Source organism: Gopherus evgoodei, chromosome 4 (assembly GCF_007399415.2).
Source record: "Gopherus evgoodei ecotype Sinaloan lineage chromosome 4, rGopEvg1_v1.p, whole genome shotgun sequence".
NCBI lineage: Eukaryota > Metazoa > Chordata > Testudines > Testudinidae > Gopherus > Gopherus evgoodei.
The window spans coordinates 26,573,516-26,579,515 of record NC_044325.1 but is presented as its reverse complement, the minus strand read 5'-3'; positions in this window follow the sequence as shown (position 1 = coordinate 26,579,515).

The window sequence follows — 6,000 nt, the reverse complement described above, 5'->3', positions numbered from 1 at the left end:
CTAAAGGAAAGCTGCACAACTCCTTCAAAATATGAGATTAAAGCCATAACTTTGGTACACTCTAAAAATCATGATCTAAGGCAGTAGTTCTCTAACTTTTGTACTCGTGACCCCTTTCACATAGCAAGCCTCTGAGTGTGACCCCCTGTTATTACCTTAGTCCCAAATCTGGACCTTAGCGTCCAAATATGGGGGTTAGCATGAAAACCTCCAAGCTTAGTTACCAGCTTGGACCTGGTACTTGCTGCCACCACACAAAAAATTAGAGTGTTTTGGGGCACTCTGGTCCCCCTGAAAAACCTTCCCTGGGGACCCCAAGACCCAAATCCCTTGAGTCTCACAACAAAGGGAAATAATCCTTTTTCCCTTCCCCCCTCCAGGTGCTCCTGGAGAGATACACAGACACAAGCTCTGTGAATCCAAACAGAGTGACTTGCCCTCTCCGTTTCCAATCCTGGAAACAAAAGCACTTTCCTCTTCACCCAGAGGAAATGCAAAATCAGGCTAGCAAATCCAACCCACACACAGATCTCCCCTGATTTCTTCCTCCCACCAATTCCCTGGTGAATACAGATTCAATTTCCCTGAAGTAAAGAAAACTCCAACAGGTCTTAAAAGAAAGCTTTATAACAAAAGGAAAGAAAAAATACAAATGGTCTCTCTGTATTAAGATGATACAATACAGGGCAATTTCTTAAAAGAATATTGAATAAACAGCCTTATTCAAAAAGAATACAAATCAAAGCACTCCAGCACTTATATTCATGCAAATACCAAAGAAAAGAAACCATATAACTTACTATCTGATCTCTTGGTCCTTACACTTAGAAACAAAAGATTAGAAAACAGAACTACTTCTCCAAAGCTCAGAGAAAGCAGGCAGACAGAAAACAAAGACCTCAGACACACAATTCCCTCCACCCAAAGTTGAAAAAATCCGGTTTCCTGATTGGTTCTCTGGTCAGGTGTTTCAGGTGAAAGAGACATTAACCCTTAGCTATCTGTTTATGACACGCCCCCCAAATTGCAGACAGTGGGGAAGCTCACTGGTGGCAATTTCCTTCTAGAACTTGAAAATAAACAGATTAATACAACACATGCACCTTTACATATACTACTAAGTATATAACTAACAGACTTTTACATTTTAAGAACACTTTTTAACTACTGGATTCTGGGAAACTCTCACGGGAGAGTGCATCAGGAACTTTGTTAGAAGCTCCTGTGATGTGTTGAATTTCAAAATCAAAATCTTGGAGAGCTAAACTCCAACGAAGAAGTTTCTTGTTGTTCCCCTTGGCAGTATGAAGCCACTTTAGTGCAGCATGGTCAGTTTGTAGTTTGAACCGCCGTCCCCAAACATATGGGCGTAGCTTTTCCAGGGCGTACACAATGGCATAGCATTCCTTTTCACTGACTGACCAGTGACTTTCCCTCTCCGACAGTTTCTTGCTGAGAAACACGACAGGATGGAAGTTGTGATCTGTTGCTTCCTGCATGAGCACTGCTCCTATACCACGCTCAGATGCATCCGTGGTTACTAGGAATGGCTTATCAAAGTCCGGGGCCCTGAGCACAGGGTCAGACATGAGCGTTGCCTTAAGCTGGGTAAAGGCTTTTTGACACTCATCAGTCCACTTCACGGCATTTGGCTGGGTCTTTTTGGTTAGGTCGGTCAATGGGGCAGCGATTTGGCTGTAGTGTGGTACAAATCGCCTGTAGTATCCGGCCAAGCCTAAGAAGGATTGGACCTGTTTCTTTGACCTTGGGACAGGCCACTTTTGGATAGCATCCACCTTGGCCTGTAGGGGGTTTATTGTTCCTCGACCCACCTGGTGCCCCAGGTAAGTCACTCTGTTTTGGCCTATTTGACACTTTTTGGCCTTAACAGTTAGTCCTGCCTGCCTGATGCGCTCAAAGACCTTTTGCAGGTGTAGTAGGTGTTCGGGCCAGGAGTCTGAAAAAATGGCCACATCATCGAGGTAGGCAACTGCAAATTCTCCCAGTCCAGCTAGTAGACCATCTACCAGCCTCTGGAAGGTGGCGGGTGCATTTCGAAGGCCGAAAGGAAGGACATTGAATTCATACACTCCCGCATGGGTGACGAATGCTGACCTCTCCTTGGCAGGTTCATCTAGCGGTACTTGCCAGTACCCCTTGGTTAAGTCTATTGTAGAGATGAACTGGGCACGTCCCAACTTCTCCAATAGCTCATCAGTGCGTGGCATTGGATAGTTGTCCGGACGAGTTACCGCATTTAGCTTACGGTAGTCCACGCAAAAGCGTATTTCCCCATCTGGTTTGGGTACCAGAACCACTGGAGATGCCCATGCACTGGTAGATGAGAGGATTATACCCATCTGTAGCATGTTCTGGATCTCCCGTTCTATAGCAGCTTGGGCATGAGGAGACACCCGGTAGGGTGGGGTTCTGATTGGGTGAGCATTACCTGTATCAATGGAGTGGTATGCCCGTTCAGTCCGTCCTGGGGTGGCTGAGAACAATGGGGCGATGCTAGTGCACAGCTCCTTAATTTGTTGCCGCTGCAGACGTTCCAGGGTGGTTGAGAGGTTCACCTCTTCCACGCCACCGTCTTTTTTCCCGTCGTAGTAGACACCGTCAGGCCACTCAGCCTCATCTCCCTGGACTGTAAACTGACAAACCTGTAAGTCTCTGGAATAGAAAGGCTTGAGAGAATTAACATGGTACACTTTAGGCTTTAGGGAGGAATTGGGAAATGCTATGAGGTAGTTTACAGCTCCCAGGCGCTCTTGGACCGGGAATGGCCCTTCCCATGATGCTTCCATCTTATGGGCCTGTTGCGCCTTCAAGACCATAACCTGGTCTCCTACCTTGAAAGAACGTTCTCTGGCATGTCTGTCATACCAGGCCTTTTGCTCTTCCTGAGCATCCTTTAGGTTCTCTCTAGCAAGGGCTAAAGAGTGTTGGAGGGTGCTTTGTAGGTTGCTTACAAAGTCCAGAATGTTAGTTCCTGGAGAAGGCGTAAACCCTCCCATTGCTGCTTCACCAACTGTAATGGCCCCTTAACCTCGTGACCATACACAAGTTCAAACGGTGAAAACCCTAAACTGGGATGTGGTACAGCCCTGTAGGCAAACAGCAACTGCTGCAACACTAGGTCCCAATTATTGGAGAATTCATTGATGAATTTTCGTATCATGGCCCCCAAAGTTCCATTGAACCTTTCCACCAGGCCATTGGTTTGATGGTGGTACGGGGTGGCATCCAAGTGATTCACCCCATGAGTTTCCCACAGTTTTTCCATGGTCCCTGCCAGGAAATTAGACCCTGAATCTGTAAGGATGTCAGAGGGCCAACCTACCCTGGCAAAGATGTCTGTTAGGGCCAGGCACACAGTGTTAGCTCTGGTGTTGCCTAGAGCTACTGCTTCTGGCCATCGGGTAGCAAAGTCCACTAAAGTCAGTATGTACTGCTTTCCTCTGGGCGTCTTTTTTGGGAAAGGGCCCAGAATATCCACAGCTACTCGCTGAAATGGGACCTCAATTATGGGGAGTGGCTGGAGAGGGGCCTTGACCTGATCTTGAGGCTTTCCCACTCTTTGGCATACCTCACAAGACCGGACATACTTGGCAACATCCTTGCCCATCCCCTCCCAATGGAAGGACTTCCCCAACCGGTCCTTGGTTCTGTTCACCCCAGCATGGCCACTGGGATGATCATGGGCTAAGCTTAAGAGCTTCCCCCGGTACTTAGTTGGAACCACCAACTGTTTTTGCGGCTGCCATTCTTCCCGGTGTCCACCAGAAAGAATTTCCTTGTATAAAAGTCCTTGGTCTATAACAAACCGGGATCGATTAGAAGAGCTGAGAGGCGGTGGGGTGCTCCGTGCCGCCGCCCAAGCTTTCTGAAGGCTGTCATCCGCTTCCTGCTCAGTCTGGAACTGTTGCCTTGAGGCTGGGGTCACCAGTTCTTCCTCAGACTGTGGACTTGGGCTTGGTCCCTCTGGAAGCAATGTAGGTGATGGGGTTGTTTCCGTTGCTGGTGAACCGCTCTCCGCTGGTGCACCTGAGGTTATTTCAGGCTCTGGCTGAGCCTTTTGGGTATGGCTGTCTTTTGCTTCGGCCAGTTCTGGCTCGCTGGCGCCCTCTGGCGTTGAGGTTGAAGATGTGGTTGCACTTGCTGGTGCTGGTTGCTGTTCCAGTTCCGGGCCTGGGACTGGAGATGTTGTGGCTGTTTCAGTGGTAGGCATGGAATCCGGGTCCACTACCTCTGTCTGGGTCTCTGGTAACACAGACGGGGCCTCTGTGGACGGCTCAGGAACAGGAATGGGTCTGGAAGCTTGCCTGGTTTGGCTACGTGTAACCATTCCCACTCTCTTGGCCCGCCTCACCTGGTTGGCCAAGTCTTCCCCCAGTAGCATGGGGATAGGATAATTGTCATAGACTGCAAAAGTCCACATTCCTGACCAGCCTTTGTACTGGACAGGCAGTTCAGCTGTAGGCAAGTCTACAGCTTGTGACATGAAGGGGTAAATTGTAACTTTGGCCTTTGGGTTGATGAATTTGGGGTCAACGAAGGATTGGTGGATAGCTGACACTTGTGCCCCCATGTCTCTCCACGCAGTAACCTTCTTTCCGCCCACTCTCAAATTTTCCCTTCGCTCCAAGGGTATTTGAGAGGCATGCGGGCCTGGGGATCTTTGGTGTGATGGTGGTGTAATGAATTGCACTCGCATGGTGTTCTTGGGACAGTTGGCCTTGATATGTCCCAGTTCATTACACTTAAAGCATCTTCCATCTGATGGGTCGCTGGGCCGAGGTGAGTTACTGGAGACTGGTGAGGTTGAAGGGTAGGGTATCTGTGGCTTTACTTGGGTGGTATGTGGGGTCTTTGGCTGTCCTCGGTTGTAGGGTTTATGGTCTGTGTGCCCCCTGTGGTAATCGTTCCCCTTGACAGTAGCTTTCTTGCTTTCTGCCAGTTCCATCCATTTGGCTCCAATCTCCCCCACCTCAGCGATATCTTTGGGTTTTCCATCTTGTATGTACCGTGTGATGTCTTCAGGAACACCATCCAAGAACTGCTCCATTTGTATGAGGAGGTTCAGTTCTTCCAAGGTTTGAATGTTGTTTCCTGTTAGCCAGGCCTCATAGTTTTTTGCAATGTAGTAGGCGTGTTTGGGAAATGACACCTCTGGTTTCCACTTTTGGGTTCTGAAGCGCCGACGGGCATGATCTGGGGTTATCCCCATCCTGTATCTGGCCTTGGTTTGAAAAAGTTTATAGTCATTCATTTGCTGCTTAGGCATTTCAGCTGCCACCTCTGCTAAAGGTCCACTGAGTTGTGGCCTTAATTCTACCATGTACTGGTCTTCGGGGATGCTGTACCCAAGACAGGCTCTTTCAAAATTTTCCAAGAAGGCCTCGGTGTCATCACCTGCCTTGTAGGTGGGAAATTTTCTGTGCTGTGGAGCAATAATTGGCGCCGGGTTGTTAGGGGTGGCTGGCACATGCAGCCCAGCTTTTGCCAACTCCAGTTCATGTTTTCTCTGTTTTTCCTTCTCTTCATTCTCTTTTTGTTGTTTTTCCATTTCTTTTTGTTGTTTTTCCATTTCTCGGCGGTGGTCCGCCTCTTTGGCTGCCTGTTCTCTTTGGTAGGCTACCTCTTCTTCTTCTAGTTTTCTTTTGTAGGCTGCCTCTCTTTCTCTTTCTCTTATTTCCATCTCTGCTTGTTTTATTTCCAGTTGTCGCCTGTGTTCAGCTTCTCTGAATTGGTCTTCGGCCTCCATTTTTGCCTTAGAAGTCATGATTCCTGTTTTCTTGTGTTGGGGTGCCCTCCGGTGTTTATCCTCTGAACTGCAGGTTCTCTGTTGCCTCCTGAAGTCTGCCTAGCAACAGTGCCTTTAGCTAATCTTCAATGTTAAGTAAACCTGAAAAACCACTTTATTTGCATTTATATAGTGCTGGTATGACTTTCAATGGGAGTGCTATTGTGTGACAAAAGACTGTTAATAGTCCTTAA